General features: G+C 35.0%; 1 protein-coding gene across 26 annotated transcripts in view; it reads left to right on the forward strand.

Annotated features, from left to right (window-relative positions):
• Nucleotides 1-20,715, forward strand: part of LOC309623713 (uncharacterized protein) — a 244,439-nt gene that overhangs the window by 88,388 nt on the left and 135,336 nt on the right. The window contains exon 6 of one of the 26 annotated variants that reach the window (XR_014241477.1): nt 11,443-11,463. The exons of 23 other annotated variants lie outside the window; for them this stretch is intronic. The gene's annotated coding sequence lies outside the window, so the exon portion shown is untranslated. Of the gene's footprint in view, nt 1-302; nt 1,244-11,442; nt 11,464-20,094; nt 20,279-20,715 lie in introns of those variants that run through there. 2 more of the 26 variants (XR_014241478.1, XR_014241482.1) reach the window with 2 other exon arrangements.

Here is a 20,715-nt window from a genome sequence, read left to right on the forward strand (position 1 = left end):
TATACGGGTTTGCTAGTTAGATGTTCAAAATTGTTTATCCAAACTAAGAATGTTAACTTCCAATATTTACCAAAAAAACTTCTCATTTATTATAAAGTCACAATAAAAAGGCATAAAACGAATATAAATATACCATTTATTTAAGGTTCTTCTGGAATCATTCTGAAAGTATTAAAAGAATAGGCTGAAATGTGGGTTTATTACATTGGTTATTTTCTCTACCAAATTAATACCATTAAAGCTTGCCCAGTATGCTTTCGGAAATAAGTAAAAATATATATTTAACCTTAACTATATTGCAGGAAATCTGGAAGGAAAGAGAACATTTTCATTGTACTCAGCCAAACAAGACAAAATATCGCCTGCATGCCTCCAAATTGATCAATCAATCATCAGTCAAGAGAGGTGCCTGCCACGCATTCCCTCTCTACTGCACATAATGCTTCCACCATCACCTTGGTTGTGCCTTGAGTGTACCCCCCCTCTGGAGGAAGCTCTTCATCTTTCCCATGCCTCACATATCAGAATCCAGGGTTTTTATGGTTTGAATGACTTAACATTTTGTTAACATTCTTCTTCTCTCCACATAAAGACACATGTTTTGTGAAAGAGAAATTTTACACTAAACACTTGTTAGAAACAGCAAGAAAGACTTTATTCAGGTCTATTGCAATATGGGAAAGACTATTGCAATAGGAGAGAGAAGTTGAATTCGACTCTAGGTACAGCAAAGACAACTGGGGATGTACAGCCAAAGTGCAGAACAGAGTGAGGGGCTCAGTGGAAGAAAATTAATTAGATATCAAGGGTAGAGCCATTCTTGTTAAAATGGATTTTTGCTAAAGTCAGGCCAAGGTCAGATATCAAGGGTGAGGGAATTCTAGATAAATTGGCTTACCAAAGCTTGTTGCTAAAACTGGACTTGAAAAGAAGGCCCAGAGTGGCCTGTCTAAACTTTGGTCAAGGAGGGAGTCTTTCTCCGATTCAGGGTTTTCTGGTCTAAGTGGCTACAGTGCTGGAGACCTTATTAAGACACATGCATTCTAGAAGACTTTTCATAAACCCTACTAAGATTCATGAGCCTTCTAGGCTCCAAATTTATATCATCCAAATTAAAATTGTATTACTTGCTTCTCTTAACACAAATGCGACTTACTTTTTGTACTTTTATCACAAAGAGGAAATAAAATGTCTAGTGCAACTCTTCCTGTGATGACTAAAATATTAAAATATGTTGTAAACACTCTAGTGGCAGTTTTTGGTTTTTAAACTATGCTTATAATTTCTAAAAATTGAATATATTTTAATATATTACATTAATATATAATGTACATTAATTACATTATATATTATATTATTACATTATATAGGTATATAAACATATATATGCACATATATAAACATAAAATTTATATATATATATATATATGCTTTATTAAGTGAGCTCTACATCCTGAGTTTTATTTCAATTAAAAAAAAATTGGTGGCCACATTGTATCAGTACATTCCTCATTATGTTGTAATGACCAATTTGAAATATTCAAATGAAATGTATTTACGCCTTTTCTCTTTATCTGATATTTTAAAATGAGGACTAAATAATTATATATTTAAATATTACAATTATCCTGGATGTGACAAGACACAGATGTGATAATTCAGCTTGCTGCAGTGTTCTATTGGTGACTTGAATAACTTCAGTAATTTGGCTTTTGCTACGTAATTTTTGTATATGTTGAAAACTCTTGGAAGTTTTTAGATTAAAAAAGGTACATTGTTCCTTTAATTTACACAGTAATTGCATTCTTGAAAATTTTACTTTATATCAAAATCTCAAAGTGTTTACATGTAAAATATTTAGTATCTTGACTAGATAATTACAGATTGTCACCCATGTGGCTATTCACTGTAGCATTTGATGGGGAGCACTTTTTGCAATGTAGGCTTACAGGACATCTGGCATTGCTGGCCGCCATGTGTGAAATGCCATTAGTGCCTTCTAGTCATTTTGACAATGAAACACCCAGATATTTCTACACAGAGAAAGCTGGTACCATCATTCTTGAGGACCTATACCTCAGGAAGGCATATAAAGATTTCAATAAGCTGTTAGACAACTACAAAAAACCATAAAAATAAATTCAGTTATTCTGTATATACTAAGATCCAAGTATAAACTATATTATAGCTGCAGATATTTAGTATGATATTTAAACGTTCAGTTGATATTTTCATTTTCTATCTAGGTGTTTTATCTACTGCCAGGCTCTTTTCTGGCTCTTTTCATAAAAACTCATGAAAAAAACTTTTTTAGGCTCTTACTCAATGATTTTCTCTATTAATGTGTGATAGTTAAAATAAGAAAGGAGGTATGAGGGAAAATAGCATAGTTGTACATATATTTTATGGTAGATATGGTAGTAAGCTCTATTTCATATAAATTTTCTCATTAAATCTATAGTAAAATCTTATGTTTTATATTTTTTGTGAAAAATGTGAGGTCGATAGGGGTTAACTAACTCTTTCAAGAGTTTCCAGTTATAAGATAAATAATGTGAATTTTCATACTTTTTGACATGAAACTTTTAACTTACGTTTTGACACACACCTGAATATATTTCAGTAGGTGTAAATAAGTATATTTAAATCACTATTTTGATCTTAAAATAAAAATTACTTATAATATGTAAAATATAAATGTTCACAAGCTATTAATTTCTTCTTTTTGAAGATTATTTTCATTTTTAAAGGTAACACAGCACATTTTATAAATCCTCCCACAATTAGTACTCAAATTTTAAATTAAAAGATTTTAATGAATTAACAACAGTAATAAAAATATCCTACCATTTACCAAGACCATATTTAATTTATAATTCATATACCTAAATAATGTGTTTTATGGAAATTCATTCTAATATAGTATGAATATTTATATAAGTAGACTTAATATAGGCCTATGTGCAATCTCTAATTACTATGTTTACTAACTTCATTTTGATTGCTTTCAAAAATTATATAAAATCATATTATGCATAGTAACATTCAATTATTAAAACTCCGCAGAAATTGTCTTGATCATTTATTTTGGTCACAAGTTTACCATAAAATCTACATACAATCAGTCATCCTCCAATGTAATATATATGCTCCTAAAAATAATTCTGCCATGCAAAATTGTGCAATAAAAAACACAGAACTCATGGGAAGAATGACACACACAGAAACTTGGTCAGTGACACTGAAAAAAAATAAGGCCATAAAAAATATGGTAGTACAGTTTTACACATAGTAAAAGGTTCATGCATAAATATTACATTGAATATGGCAATTTACCTTCAAACTTATTTGAAATTTGCTTGCGGAAGTAGATATTGGAGGGGTTACAGCCTATGAGTTATTATGAAGTAGTAAAAGGAGGGTTCTCTGTAATTGGAAGGAAAACTGTAAGACCTGAGGTGGATAAACATGGCTCACGGCAAGTGCATAGTTAACTGAGGTAGCTGGTAGATACCTGAGGTGTGTCCATGTTTACATTTTGTGTGTTTCTAAGTACACAACTCATCTGGGTGCATTTTCCTACATTCACCTAGTATTTCATTAGATCAAAATCTCACATAAAGACCCATTTTCACATTATGTCTTAATTGTTCCCAAATATATCCACCCTTTTGGAACAAATTCATATTTTCAAAACAGGTATTGTAATAGAGCTACTGTAGTAAAAACTATTTTTGTTTCAGTAACTAAAATTTTCATTTCATATTGTTTAACTTTTAAATATTTTTTGTCTACCATTAATTTTTAAGGAAAGAAATATTTTCTTTTTTTTTTTTTTTTTTTTTTTTTTTTTTTAAATTTATTTATTTATTTATTTATTTTTGGCTGTGTTGGGTCTTCGTTTCTGTGCGAGGGCTTTCTCCAGTTGTGGCAAGCAGGGGCCACTCTTCATCGCAGCGCGCGGGACTCTCACTGTCGCGGCCTCTCCCGTTGCGGAGCACAGGCTCCAGACGCGCAGGCTCAGTAGTTGTGGCTCACGGGCCCAGTTGCTCCGCGGCATGTGGGATCCTCCCGGCCCGGGGCACGAACCCGTGTCCCCTGCATTGGCAGGCGGACTCCCAACCACTGCGCCATCAGGGAAGCCCAAGAAATATTTTCAAATTGATTTGTTGGTGCAGACATTTCAGAGACTAAATCAATACATCTTATTTCAATAATTAACAACAGAGTATATCTTTCTTAAAAACAGAGTGGGTAGAATCACGCGCTTGGCTTCCTGAGGCACCACTTTCCCCTCCGCGAGTAGATCCTGGGTACAGAATGTCACCATCCTTTGCCTGATTTCATCAAACAAACCTTCTGACAGGTCTCCCATCCTCTAGCTTTCTCCTGGCTTCAGTCCATCTTCTCCAGGATGACACAGCTGTGTGGCTGACAGGGTCTTGGTGCTCCAGCCAAGTGTCACACCTGAGCCTCTGAAGTGAGAGAGACGAGTTCAGAACACTGGTCCACCAGAGACCTCCCAGCCCCTCGTAATAACAATCGGAGAGAGCTCTCCCAGAGATCTCCATCTCAACGCTAAAACCCAGCTCCACTCAGCGACCAGCAGGCTACAGTGCTGGACACCCCATGCCAAACAACTAGCAAGACAGGAACACAACCCCAATCATTAGCAGAGAGGCTGCCTAAAATCATAATAAGGTAAAAGACACCCCAAAACACATCATCGGACAAAGTCCTGCCCACCAGAAAGACAAGATCCAGCCTCATCCACCAGAACACAACAGCCAGTCTCCTCCACCAGGAAACCTACACAACCCACTGAACCAACCTTACACACTGGGAGCAGACACCAAAAACAATGGGAAATACGAACCTGCAGCCTCTGAACAGGAGACCCCAAACACAATAAGTTAAGCAAAATGAGAAGACAGACAAATACACAGCACATGAAGGAGCAAGGTAAAAATCCACCAGACCAAACAATTGAAGAGGAAACATGCAGTCTTCCCGAAAAAGGATTCAGAGTAATGATAATAAATATTATCCAAAGTCTTCGAAATAGAACGGAGAAAATACAAGAAACGTTTAATAAAGACTTAGAAGAACTAAAGAGCAAACAAACAGTGATGAACAACAGAATAAATGAAATTAAAAATTCTCTAGAAGGAATCAATAGCAGAATAACTGAGGCAGAAGAACAGATAAGTGACCTGAAAGTTAAAATAGTGTAAATAACTACCGCAGAGCACAATAAAGAAAAAAGAATGAAAAGAATTAAGGACAGTTTCAGAGACCTCTGGGACAACATTAAAGACACCAACATTCGAATTATAGGGGTCCCAGAAGAAGAAGAGAAAAAGAAAGGGACTGAGAAAATATTTGAAGAGATTATAGTTGAAAACTTCCCTAATATGGGAAAGGAAATAGTCAATCAAGTCCAGGAAGTGCAGAGAGTCCCATACAGGATAAATCCAAGGAGAAACATGCCAAGACACATATTAATCAAACTATCAGAAGTTAAATACAAAGAAAAAATATTAAAAGCAGCAAGGGAAAAACAACAAATAATATACAAGTGAATCCCCATAAGGTTAACATCTGATCTTTCAGCAGAAACTCTGCAAGACAGAAGTGTGTGGCAGAACATATTTAAAGTGCTGATAGGGAAAAACCTACAAGCAAGATTACTCTAACTAGCAAGAATCTCATTCAGATTTGACGGAGAAATTAAAACCTTTACAGACAAGCAAAAGCTGAGAGAACTCAGCACCACCAAACCAGCTTTACAACAAATTTTAAAGGAACTACTCTAGGCAGGAAACACAAGAGAATGAAAAGACCTACAATAACAAACCCAAAACAATTACGAAAGTGGTAATAGGAACATACATATTGATAATTACGTAAAATGTAAGTGGATTAAATGCTCCAACGAAAAGACATAGACTGGCTGAATGAATACAAAAACAAGACCCATAAATATGCTGTCTACAAGAGACCCAGTTCAGACATAGGGACACGTACAGACTGAAAGTGAGGGGATGGAAAAAGATATTCCATGCAAATGAAAATCAAAAGAAAGCTGAAGTAGCAATTCTCATATCAGACAAAATAGACTTTAAAATAAAGACTATTACATGAGACCAAGAAGGTCATTACATAATGATCAAGGGATCAATAAAGAAGAAGATATAAAAATTGTAAATATTTATGCACCCAACATAGGAGCACCTCAATACATAAGGTAAATGCTTACAACCATAAAAGGGAAACTTGACAGCAACACAATCATAGTAGGGGTCTTTAACACCCCACATTCAACAATGGACACATCCAAAATGAGAATAAACAAGGAAACACCAGCTTTAATTGACACATTAAACAAGATGGACTTAAATGATATTTATAGGACATTCCAACCAAAAACAACAGAATACACTTTCTTCTCAAGTGCTCATGGAACATTCTCCAGGATATATCATATCTTGGGTCACAGATCAAGTACTGGCAAATTTAAGAAAAATGAAATCCTATCAAGTATCATTTGCAGGCACAACACTATGAGACTAGATACCAATTACCGGGAAAAAAACTGCAAAAAATACAAACACATGGAGGCTAAACAATACACTACTAAATAACCAAGAGATCACTGAAGAAATCAAATAGGAAATCAAAAAATACCTAGAAACAAATGACAATGAAAGCACGACGACCCAAAACCTATGGGATGCAGCAAAAGCAGTTCTAAGAGGGAAGTTTAAAGCAGTACAATCCTACCTCAAGAAACAAGAAAAATCTCAAATAAACAACCTAACCTTACACCTAAAGCAATTAGAGAAAGAATAACAATAAAACCCCAAAGTTAGCAGAAGGAAAAAAACCATAAAGATCAGATTAGAAATAAATGAAAAAGAAATCAGGGAAACAATAGCAAAGATCAATAAAACTAAAAGCTGGTTCTTTGAGAAGATGAACAAAATTGATAAACTGTTATCCATACTAATCAGGAAAAAAAGGGAAAGTAACAACTGACGCTGCAGAAATACAAAGGATCATGAGAGATTACTACAACCAAAAATATGCCAATAAAGTGGACAACCTGGAAAAAATGGACAAACTCGTAGAAAAGCACTTTACGAGGCTGAACCAGGAAGAAATAGAAAATATAAACAGACCAATCAGAAGCACTGAAATTGAAACTGTGATTAAATTCTTTCAACAAACAAAAACCCAGGACTAGATGGCTTCACAGGCAAATTCTATCAAACATTTAGAGAAGAGGTAACACCTATCCTTCTCAAACTCTTCCAAAATATAGCAGAGGGAAGAACACACCCAAACTCATTCTACGAGGCCACCATCACCCTGATACCAAAACCAGACAAAGATGTCACAAAGAAAGAAAACTACAGGCCAATATCACTGATGAACATAGATGCAAAAAAACGCAACAAAATACTAGCAAACAGAATCCAACAGCGCATTAAAAGGATCATACACCATGATCAAGTGGGCTTTATCCCAGGAATGCAAGGATTCTTCAATATAAGCAAATCAATCAATGTGATACACCATATTAACAAATTGAAGGATAAAACTATATGATAATCTCAATAGATGCAGAAAAAGCTTTTGACAAAATTCAACACCCATTTATGATAAAAACCATCTAGAAAGTAAGCATAGAGGGAACTTACCTCAACGTAATAAAGACCATATATGACAAACCCACAGCCAACATTGTTCTCCATGGTGAAAAACTGAAACCATTTCCACTAAAATCAGGAACAAGACAAGGTTACCCACTCTCACCACTATTATTCAACATAGTTTTGGAAGTTTTAGCCAGAGCAATCAGAGAAGAAAAAGAAATAAAAGGAATCCAAACTGGAAAAGAAGAATTAAAACAGTCACTGTTTGCAGATGACATGTTACTAAATATAGAGAATCCTAAAGAGGCTACCAGAAAACTACTAGAGCAAATCAATGAATTTGGTAAACTAGAAGGATACAAAATTAGTGCACAGAAATCTCTTGCATTCCTATACACTAATGATGAAAAATCTGAAAAAGAAATTATGGAATCACTCCCACTTACCATTGCAACAAAAAGAATAAAATACCTAGGAATAAACCTACCTAAGGAGACAAAAGACCTGTATGCAGAAAATTATAAGACACTGATGAAAGAAATTAAAGATGATACAAACAGATGGAGAGATATACCATGTTCTTGAATTGGATGAATCAATATTGTGAAAATGACTCTACCACCCAAAGCAATCTACAGATTCAATGCAATCCCTATCAAACTACCAATAACATTTTTCACAGAACTAGAACAAAAAATTTCATAATTTGTATGGAAACACAAAAGACCCCAAACAGCCAAATAAATCTTGAGAAAGAAAAACGGAACTGGAAGAATCAGGCTCCCTGACTTCATACTATACTCCAAATCTTAATCAAGACAGTATGGTACTGGCACAAAAACAGAAATATAGATCAATGTAACAGGACAGAAAGCCCAGAGATAAACCCATGCACATATGGTCACCTTATTTTTGATAAAGGAGGCAAGAATATACAATGGAGAAAAGACAGCCTCTTCAGTAAGTGGTCCTGGGAAAACTAGACAGCTACATATAAAAGAATGAAATTAGAACATTCCCTAACACCATACACAAAAATAAACTCAAAATGGATTAAAGACCTAAATGTAAGGCCAGACACTATAAAACTCTTAAAGGAAAACATAGGCAGAATACTCTATGACATAAATCACAGCGAGATCCTTTTTGACCCACCTCCTAGACAAAGGGAAATAAAAACAAAAATAAATAAATGGGACCTAATGAAACTTAAAAGCTTTTGCACAACAAAGGAAACCATAAAGGAAAAGGCAGCCCTCATAATGGGAAAAAATATTTGCAAATGAAGCAACTGATGAAGGATTAATCTCCCAAATATAGAAGCAGCTCATGCAGCTTGATATCAAAAAAACAAACAACCCAATCCAATAGTGGGCAGAAGGCCTAAATAGACATTTCTCCAAAGAAGATATACAGATTGCCAACAAACACATGAAAGGATGCTCAGCATCACTAATCACTAGAGAAATGCAAATCAGAACTACAATGAGGTATCACCCCACACCGAGAGGTGTGAGAATGGCCACGGAGTATGGCCATCATCAAAAAATCTACAAACAATAAATGCTGGAGAGGGTGTGGAGAAAAGGGAACCCTCTTGTACTGTTGATGGGAATGTAAATTGATATAGCCACTACAGAGAACAGTATGGAGGTTCCTTTAAAAACTAAAAATAGAACTACCATATGATCCAGCAATCCCACTACTAGACATATACCCTGAGAAAACCGTAATTCAAAAAGAGTCATGTACGACAATATTCATTGCAACACTATTTACAATAGCCAGGACATGGAAGCCACCTAAGTATCCATCAACAGATGAATGGATAAAGAAGATGTGGCACATATATACAATGGAATATTACTCAGCCATAAAAAGAAATGAAATGGAGGTATTTGTAATGAGGTGGATGGAGTTAGAGTCTGTCATACAGAGTGAAGTAAGTCAGAAAGAGAAAAACAAATACAGTATGCTAACACATATATACGGAATCTAAGGGAAAAAAAAAAAAAGGCCATGAAGAACCTAGTGGCAAGACGGGAATAAAGACACAGACCTACTAGAGAATGGACTTGAGGATATGGGGAGGGGGTGGGGTGAGATGTGACAGGGTAAGAGAGTGTCATGGACATATATACACTACCAAATGTAAAATAGATAGCTAGTGGGAAGCAGCCGCATAGCACAGGAAGATCAGCTCGGTGCTTTGTGACCACCTAGAGGGGTGGGATGGGGAGGGTGGGAGGGAGGGAGATGCAAGAGGGAAGAGAAATGGGAACATATTGTATATGTATAACTGATTCACTTTGTTATAAAGCAGAAGCTAACACACCATTGTAAGGCAATTATACTTCAATAAAGATGTTTAAAAAAAAAAAAAAAGAAGATGTGGCACATATATACAATGGAATATTAGCCATAAAAGGAAATGAAATTGAGGTATTTGTAGTGGATGGATCTAGAGTCAGTCTTACAGAGTGAATTATGTCAGAAAGAGAAAAACAAATACGGTATGCTAACACATATATATGGAATCTAAAAAAAAAAAAGTTTCTGAAGAACCTAGGGGCAGGACAGGAATAAAGACTCAGACATAGAGAAAGGACTTGAGGACATGGTGGTGGGGAAGGGTGAGCTGGGACGAAGTGAGAGAGTGGCATTGACATATACACAGTACCAAATGTAAAATAGGTAGCTAGTGGGAAATAGCTGCATAGCACTGGGAGATCAGCTCGGTGCTTTGTGATCAACTAGAGGGGTGGGATAGGGAGGGTTGGAGGGAGATGCAAGAGGGAGGAGATATGGGGATACATGTCTACTTTGTGGTACAGCAGAAACTAACACACCATTGCAAAGCAATTAAACTCCAATAAAGATGTTAAAAAAAAACAGCAAATATTTCAAATACATTTATAATTACTAATATTGTAGAAATAAATACAAGAGAGCTAGAAATGTTTTGCTTTTCTCAAGTTAAAAAAATATACAGATATCTTTTATTTATTCACCACTACATTTCTACATTATTTTCAAGAAACTCTTTTATAAGAAATTTCAGGGAATATATGCTGGAATTTTTCTTTTTTTTCTTGTCAATGGACATTAATCAAATGTATTAATGCTGTGTTGCATATAATTAATTTAGTGACTAAATGAGTAGGCTATTCAATAGATTTAATGAGATAGGAATACAAGTTGTTTTAGTCTATAAAATCATATCTAAAATTTTATTATAAAAGCTGAGTCATCTAAAAAACTCTGTCTAATGATAGTTACAGCAATTAAGAAAAGTAACATTCCTTTCAGTTAGTGAGTCCATATGTCCATTTCTTTTTATATTGAACCCAGTCACTGAAGTCTTTGCTGTAAGTAGTTAATGAACCTTTAGTCAGTTATTACCTAAGGAAAAAAAAAATTCTCAGTATTGTAAGAGATATAAAAGGGATAATTAAGCTCAAGTTCTGGATAAAAATAATATATTGTTTCCATGATCAAACTTTCTTCCTCTTTTGAACTGTATGGCACTTTGCAACTTCTAGTAGACCCAAGTTGAAGTAACTTCTTAGCTCACAACAATTATATTCCCAGTATCAACAATGGCCACAGATCCATGATTCTCAGACTCCCCTGATGCCATACCACCTTCTCCTACAGGGCCCAGGCTGAGCCAATCTTTGTAGCATGCCCAGGGCAGTTTAGTCAGATTCATTCTTTATAGTTTTAGTCGTGAGGCTAAGGAATAAAAAGAATGCCCTCACTGCCTCCCACACTTTGGTTACAGGTGAGTTTTCCTGCTCTTAACGGAGAAAAAATAAACACATCTACAACAGGAGAGAATGACGTTGCACCCATATGAAAGCAGACCTGAAAAAGAGAGCGCTGGTCATAGTGGAGCCCTGTTCCCGATCACAGTGCCCAGGACTCTCGAGCTGCCCTGCCTCCGAGAAAGTTTACATGGAGCCCCTGGTATCTCCAGTATCTTCCAAAGGAGTCTTCTTTTAGCTTAAAGGTAGAGTTTAGTTAGAGGAGTTTATAAGTGAAAGAGCCCTGACTATAGATGCTGCTCTATCAAACCAGTTGCTTTTATTTTAATTTTAATACAGATGGTGTAATTACATAGTAGGTCTAATGATTCTAGAAGTGTAGTGAATAAGCATCAGATTATGACATAAAATCAAAGCATCATCCTACAGGTTACTTATAAATTGCAAAAGAAAATTGTAAGTTTATAATATTTTAACCACAAATGTAATCCAACATCAATGATGATGCTTTGGTAATTCCCTGGCAGTCCAGTGGTTAGGACTCGGGGCTTTCACTGCCCTGGGACCTGTTAGATGCCTGGTCAGGGAACTAAGATCCTGCAAACCACGTGACATAGCCAAAAAAATAATTATGACACTTCATTTCCAATGAAGTTAATATTTAAATATCTAAATGGCTGTGTCCTGAGCACTTTTAACAATACAATTGATTTGGCGTTCGCTTTTTATGCTGCATACTTAGAAAAATCTAGCCAGATCAAAGTGATGTTTAGAAAATGAAATATACTAAGAATCATCTTGATAGGTTAGGTCTAAAGAAAAAAAAATCAATATAATGATGTCCACAAAATGTCCTTGCCCCTGAAACATGAGCAAAATATATGTTTGTGTACAGATGAGTCTGAGCAAAATGACAGAAAAAGAAAACCTTACAAAATGGACTACAGACTGTGCATCTGGAGAAAATATTATTTGCAGAAGACATTAAAACTGAAAAGGGATAAAAATCTTGTTTCCCAAAAAGAGCAAGTTAACTATTCTTCCCTGTACTGAAACTCATAAAAATGTTCCTTATATTACTATAAAAATTCACACTGTAAGTGAAATATATTTCTTTTAATATATAAAATAGCTTTAATACATAATACTCTAAGACAAAACTGGAAATTCCCATCTTCATGCAATTATATATTAAGTAATTTATGAAAGTCCTCTTTTACAAGAAAAATAATAAAAGCAGGAATCTCAAGTTGTAATTTAAAATGAAAGTTTTAGAAGAGTACATATCAGGGGAAGATTGTAATCCAATGCACACTCTATCAAAATGTAAGCACTAATTCATTAAATCTTTGTATTCATTCATTAGTAAATATTCAATGAATACCTCTCTCCTACCAGGCACTGTGCTGGCATCAGATACAACTGAGGGAAGAAATAAATAACAACATCTAATTGAACTTAGAGAAAAAATAAAAAGACATAAATCACAATATTTCTAGTTGTAAAAAAATGGTTCACAGAAAACAAAACCAAAAAAAAAAAACCTGGCCACAGAAAATAAACAGAGACGACCCACTTAGAAAGAATAGAATAGAGAAGGCTTCACTGAGGCAGTGCCATTTGAGCAGAAACCTGAATTATGAGAAGGACTTAGTAAAGAGAACATGGAGAAAAGACTTTGATGAGCATGTGCAAGTAAGAGCATCTGCACAATTCTTGAAATTGGATAAAGCTTGAAATATTTGAAAATTAAGAGCAGTTTTGCCTCACCATAATGAGCTAGTGATTCAAGAAAATTAAAACATACAAATAGATCAAATTATGCATAGCCTTGTAGACTGAGATGGAGAGTTTGATTGTATTTGAAGTGACATAGGGATCCATTGAATAATTGAAAAATAGAAATGACATGGCCAAATTTCCACTGCAGTTGGATCTGCTAGAAGGAGAATGAACAAGGGTTGGGAAAGGTAGAGGCAGAGAGAATATTTCTGGAGTTGATTTTCCTGACAACAGTTACTAACCTTCCCCAAGTTTTCTCATTTCAGTAAGGATGGTGTCATTCCCAATCACCAAAGCCAGGAATCCTAGAATCATCATTTTCTCCCTCTTGTGAATTAAGCTGATGGTAACAGAGATAGAGAAAAGTAGGCATGTTGTATAGTATGTAGGAGATTAAATCAATAGACCTCAAATGGATAAGACATCAGCCCACAAGAAAGTGAAGAATCAAAAATGGACTCTAAATGTCTGGCTTGAGTAAGTGAGCAGGTAATGACATCATCCCTGGGACAGGGTAGATTATTACTAACGCAAGCTTTAAAATATAATAGCCACACAAAACTGAGAATAACTAGAATATATTTTAAAAACATAATAATGACATCTGGTTAATAGGCAGCTTGCTCTTTGAAATATTTGTTAGTAAAGAGAATCTCTAGATATTCAGTATGTGTGGTCTTCAGTAGACCATATGATATTCACCTCAAATATGCCCATTTAGATTCAGAATGTGCCCGGAAAAAGAATGAAAAGAAGAGAAATGAAAGGCAAGGCAGGACAAAGAAAGAAAGAAAAAAAAACAGAACAGAAAACAATGTTTAAAAAGGAAAGGAAAGACAAAATAAGACATGATAAGGCAAAAATTGGAAGCAAAAGAGAAATAGAAACAGCAATAACAGTACATGTGATCATTTTAAAGTAATTTTAAATCTCAAAAATTATTTATCCTTGACTTGATTCTTTTAATCAAGGAAACTCTGGCAATCTATTAGTGTGAAAATGATGGCTAAGTTATAAAATAAAAAAGCTATTGGACTACAATGTACACCATAGGGAATATAGTCAATAATATTGTAATAACTTTGTATGGTGACGGATGGTAACTAGACTTATCATGGTCATAATGTATAAAAATATTGAATCATTATGTTATACTCTCAAAACTAATATAATACTGCAAATCAATAATAATTCAATAATTAAGAATATACAAAATAAAATATTCTAAATTATACAAAATAATTGCTAAGATTTAAAATGAATTTTAAATACACTGCAATTTTGAAAAGACCAAACTGCTGAAGAGATATTCAAACTTGGCCAATGGTTTTTCTTTTTCATTTTCCCCTCACATCCTGTGACTGTACTATTTCTTTAAAAAGAACTAACTGCTTTTTCTGCCAATGGCATGTCAAGAAGAGCCGTGAACTTCTAGGCACAATAATTATTATACCAGTGTTGCCACTACCTTAATTCATATTTTTTCCCAACTACTCAAGGGTGTTAAAGATTCCTATGTGCTGTGCTACAGAGTCACATTAGTTTTGTCTGGTATTATATATGTATTTATTCACGCACTGACTGAATTTCCAAATAGAATGTATTTGCCCAGAGTTTTAGCCTTTTGATCCTCAACACCTAAAAGTAATCAATACCTATTTGTTGGATGTATTATATACTATATAAATACTATGATAAAATATTATAAAAGAACTTTTAAAAGTTAAAAAAAAGTAGAGGTGTCACAATGGAAACAAAATTTCACTTCCTTTTTTTTTTCTCTGATTTTAAGTGGGTCTCACAAGTCAAAGGTGACATAACGCACAATAGCTTATAAGGATATGTAGATCTCAATTATGGAGTTACACGGGAAAATCACCTATACTTATAAGTTAGATATAATAGTTAATTCACTTAATTCTAGATGTTTGCTAAAAAGAGGCTGTCAGAAGTGGTATAGGACACTAAAACCTCCAATCTAGTAAGAAAGGACTGTCTTTGGGGGAAACATTTTCATTGGCCTAAATTTTGTAATGATTCAAATTTATATTTCACCAGATGAGCTTTTCCATTAGAACTTGCTTGTAAGACATGAGTTCCATTTGCATTTTCTCCTATGGGTTTTCCAGCAAGTATTTAAAATCCTTTAGCTATGTTACAACAAGCATTATAATGAATAATAATTTCACCCCTTAAGTTGATATACAACAAAACTCACGATAATATTTTCAAGCTATCCTGAAGAAAATATAAATATTACCTTTGCATTTATGTGTTATCCCAAAGGTACATATGATGACTTTGATATTTTACATATATTGACTGTAAAGATTTGCTGAATGCTCTAAAACTATAGAGAAGAACAGCAACTTATATATTTTAGGTGTTGAAGTTAACATTCTTTCTCTGCAGCCTTTGCTATCCATCAGATTCTCTTACTTTTACATTAGTACGGACTCTGAGCACAAGAGATACCAGTCATGAGCCTTTAGTAATGTATATATAATTGACTATCACAAAATAATTGGATAGTCTGCTATTTTTTTCATAAGTAGCAAAAGGTGGAATGTTTATATGCCTGCCCATGATTTTTATACAGGTTATAAATATGTCTAACACTATGCCTGCATTTTGCAAATTAAGTCCATAGATATAAAACATTTGTATAAATTATAGTCAAGTTGTCTGAAATAAAAATACTGGTATTTTGCACTTTAGGACATATAATTCTAAAGATATATATCTCCATCATGTCAAATTTTGAGCAAACTGCAACAAGGAGATATTCCAATATGATTAAGAAATATTTAAGATAAAGGTAATTAGAAATAAGTAAAGAATGCATCACAGTATTACAAACCAAAGAGTTTACCTTTTTTATAACTTGTCAAAATAATTGAATTTTGAAAAGTCCCAGAAAAGTTGAGAAATTGATGCCTTTCTAGACAATACAGTGCTATGGAAATTTAGAAATTTAGGACTGAAATATACCTTAAACATACTTTCTTTTTTTTTTTTTTTGACCCTGCATGTTTTTTCACTTTATTTTTTATTTTTTAACATCTTTATTTGGAGTATAATTGCTTTACAATGGTGTGTTAGATTCTGCTTTATAACAAAGTGAATCAGTTATACATATACATATGTTCCCATATCTCTTCCCTCTTGCATCTCCCTCCCTCCCACCCTCCCTATCCCACCCCTCTAGGTGGTCACAAAGCACCGAGCTGATCTCCCTGTGCTATGCAGCTGCTTCTCACTAGCTATCTATTTTACGTTTGGTAGTGCATATATGTCCATGCCACTCTCTCACTTTGTCACAGCTTACCCTTCCCCCTCCCCATATCCTCAAGTCCATTCTCTAGTAGGTCTGTGTCTTTATTTCCGTCTTACCACTAGGTTCTTCATGACCTTTCTTTTTTCCCCCTTAGATTCCATATATATGTGTTAGCATACTGTATTTGTTTTTCTCTTTCTGACTTACTTCACTCTGTATGACAGACTCTAACTCCATCCACCTCACTACAAATAACTCAATTTCGTTTCTTTTTATGGCTGAGTAATATTCCATTGTATATATGTGCCACATCTTCTTTATCCATTCATCCAATGATGGACACTTAGGTTGCCTCCATGACAAAATAGACTTTAAAATAAAGACTATTAAAAGAGACAAACCGGACACTACATTATGATCAAGGGATCAATCCAAGAAGGAGATATAACAATTGTAAATATTTTTGCACCCAACATAGGAGCACTGTAATACATAAGGCAAATGCTAAAAAAAAAAAAAGGGAGAAGACTCAAATCAACAGAATTAGACATGAAAAAGGAAAAGTAATAATCGACCCTGCAGAAATACAAAGAATCATAAGGGATTACTACAAGCAACTATATGCCAATAAATTGGACAACCTGGAAGAAATGGACAAAATCTTAGGAAAGCACAACCTTCCGAGACTGAACCAGGAAGAAATAGAAAATATAAACAGACCAATTACAAGCAGTGAAATTGAAACTGTGATTAAAAATCTTTCAATAAACAAAAGCTCAGGACCAAATAGCTTCACAGGAGAATTCTATCAAACATTTAGAGAAGAGCTAACACCTACCCTTCCCAAACTCTTCACAAAATAACAGAGGGAGGAACACTCTCAAACGCATTCTACAAGGCCACCATCACCCTGATACCAAAACCAGACCAAGATGTCACAGAAAAGCTACAGACCAATATCACTGATGAATATAGATGCAAAATTCCTCAACAAAATATTAGCAAACAGAATCCAACAGCACATTAAAAGGATCATACGTGATGATCATGTGGGGTTTATCCCAGGAATGCAAGGATTCTTCAATATAAGCAAATCAATCAATGTGATACACCATATTAACAAACTGAAGCATAAAAACCATATGATCATCTCAATAGATGCAGAAAAAGCTTTTGGCAAAATTCAACACCAATTTATGATAAAAACTCTCAAGAAAGTAGGCATAGCGGGAACTTACCTCAACATAATAAAGGCCATATATGACAAACCCACAGTGAACATCGTTCTCAATGGTGAAAAACTGAAACCATTTCCTCTAAAATCAGGACAAAGACAAGGATGCCCACTTTCACCACTATTATTCAACATAGTTTTGGAAGTTTTAGCCACAGCAATCAGAGAAGAAAAATATATAAAAGGAATCCAAATCAGAAAAGAAGAAATAAAGCTGTCACTGTTTACAGATGACATGATACTCTACAGAGAATCCTAAAGATGCTACCTGAAAACTACTAGAGCCAATCAATGAATTTGGTAAAGTAGCAGGATACAGGATTAATGCACAGAAATCTCTTGCATTCCTATACACTAATGATGAAAAATCTGAAAGAGAAATTATAGAATCACTCTCACTTACCATTGCAACAAAAAATAATAAAATACCTAGGAATAAACCTGCCTAAGGAGACAAAAGACCTGTATGCAGAAAACTATAAGACACTGAGGAAAGAAATTAAAGATGATACAAACGGATGGAGAGATATACCATGTTCTTAGATTGGAAGAATCAGCATTGTGAAAATGACTATACTACCCAAAGCAACCTACAGATTGAATGCAATCCCTATCAAACTACCAGTGGCATTTTTCACAGAACTAGAACAAAAAAGAGCACAATTTGTATGGAAACACAGAAGATCCCGAAATGCCAAAGCAATCTTGAGAAAGAAAAACAGAGCTGGAGGAATCAGGCTCCCTGACTTCAGACTCTACCTCAAAGCTACAGTAATCAAGACAGTATGGTACTGGCACAAAAACAGACATATAGATCAATGGAACAGGATAGAAAACCCAGAGATAAACCCATGCACATATGGTCACCTTATCTTTGATAAAGGAGGCAAGAATATACACTGGAGAAAAGACAGTCTCTTCAATAAGTGGTGCTGGGAAAACTGGACAGCTACATGTAAAAGAATGAAATTAGACCACTTCCTAACACCATACACAAAAATAAACTAAAAATGGATTAAAGACCTAAATGTAGGCCAGACACTATCAAACTCTTAGAGGAAAACATAGGAAGAACATTCTTTGACATAAATCACAGTAAGATCCTTTTTGGCCCACCTCTTAGAGAAATGGAAATAAAAACAAAAATAAACAAATGGGACCTAATGAAACTTAAAAGCTTTTGCACAGCCAAGGAAACCATAAACAAGATGAAAAGACAACCCTCAGAATGTGAGAAAATATTTGCAAATGAAGCAACTAACAAAGGATTAATCTCCAAAATTTATAAGCAGCTCATGCAGCTCAAAATCCAAAAACAAACAACCCAATCCAAAAATGGGCAGAAGATCTAAACAGACATTTCTCCATAGAAGATATACAGATTGCCAACAAACACATGAAAAGATGCTCAACATCACTAATCATTAGAGAAGTGCAAATCAAAACTACAATGACGTATCACCCCACACCAGTCAGAATGGCCATCATCAAAAAATGTACAAATAATAAATGCTACAGAGGGTGTAGAGAAAAGGGAACCCTCTTGCACTGTTGATGGGAATGTAAATTGATACAGCCACTATGGAGAACAGTATGGAGGTTCCTTAAAAAACTAAAAATAGAACTACCATATGACACAGCAATTCCACTCCTGGGCATATACCCTGAGAAAACCATAATTCAAAATGTGTCATGTACCATATTGTTCATTGCAGCACTATTTACAATAACCAGGACATGGAAGCAACCTAAGTGTCCATCAGCAGATGAATGCATAAAGAAGATGTGGCACATATATACAATGGAATAAAATTCAGCCATAAAAAGAAACACAATTTAGTTATTTGTAGTGAGGTAGATGGACCTAGAGTCTGTCATACAGGGTGAAGTAAGTCAGAAAGAGAAAACAAATACCATATGCTAACACATAAATGTGGAATCTAAAAAAAAAAAGTTTCTGGTGAACCTAGGGGCAGGACAGGAATAAAGACGCATACATAGAGAATGGACTTGAGGACACAGGGACAGGGAAGGGTAAGCTGGGATGAAGTGATAGAGTAGAATTGACATTTATACACTACCAAATGTAAAATAGATAAGTAGTGGGAAGCAACTACATAGCACAGGGAGATCAGCTTGGTGCTTTGTGACCACCTAGAGGGGTGGGATAAGAGGGTGGGAGGGAGGGAGATGCAAGAGGGAAGAGATATGGGAACATATGTATATGTATAACTGATTCACTTTGTTATAAAGCAGAAACTAACACACCATTGTAAAGCAATTATACTCCAATAAAGATGTTTAAATAAAATAAAAAAGAATGTTATGGGGGCTTCCATGGTGGCGCAGTGGTTGAGAATCTGCCTGCCAATGCAGGGGAAACGGGTTCGAGCCCCGGTCTGGGAAGATCCCACATGCCGCGGAGCAACTGGGCCCGTGAGCCACAACTACTGAGCCTGCACGTCTGGAGCCTGTGCTCCGCAACAAGAGAGGCCGTGACAGTGAGAGGCCCGCGCACCGTGATGAAGAGTGGCCCCCGCTCGCCGCAACTAGAGAAAGCCCTCGCACAGAAACGAAGACCCAACACAGCCAAAAAATAAAATAGGAATCCTGACAGGCAAATTGTTGCATAAAAAATAAAAATTTGCTACAAATGAACTTTAGAGTTTAGCAGCAGTCAAATAAACAGACCATACAATTATTATTAAAGCCATACACATTTTTATAAGAGATTGTTCTTTGACATCCTCATTTTATCTCTCTAGGCATTTTATCAAAAACGAATGATAGATGAATACAAACACTTAATTTCAAGCAGAATTAAGATTAAATTTTAGCCACCGAGGGTCTGGATGGGAATCAGGGCATCAAGGGATACTTATGGTTCAATCCCCAAAGTTACTGCACCTCAAATTTCAGCAAACTTTCTGCTAATTTCTGATGGTTAGATGTTTAAACCTTGTGCCTTCTGTAAGCCAAGGTCAGGTTACGTAAACT

This window comes from Balaenoptera borealis (assembly GCF_965194805.1).
Source record: "Balaenoptera borealis genome assembly, chromosome: 2".
In the NCBI taxonomy this organism is placed as follows: Eukaryota; Metazoa; Chordata; class Mammalia; order Artiodactyla; family Balaenopteridae; genus Balaenoptera; species Balaenoptera borealis.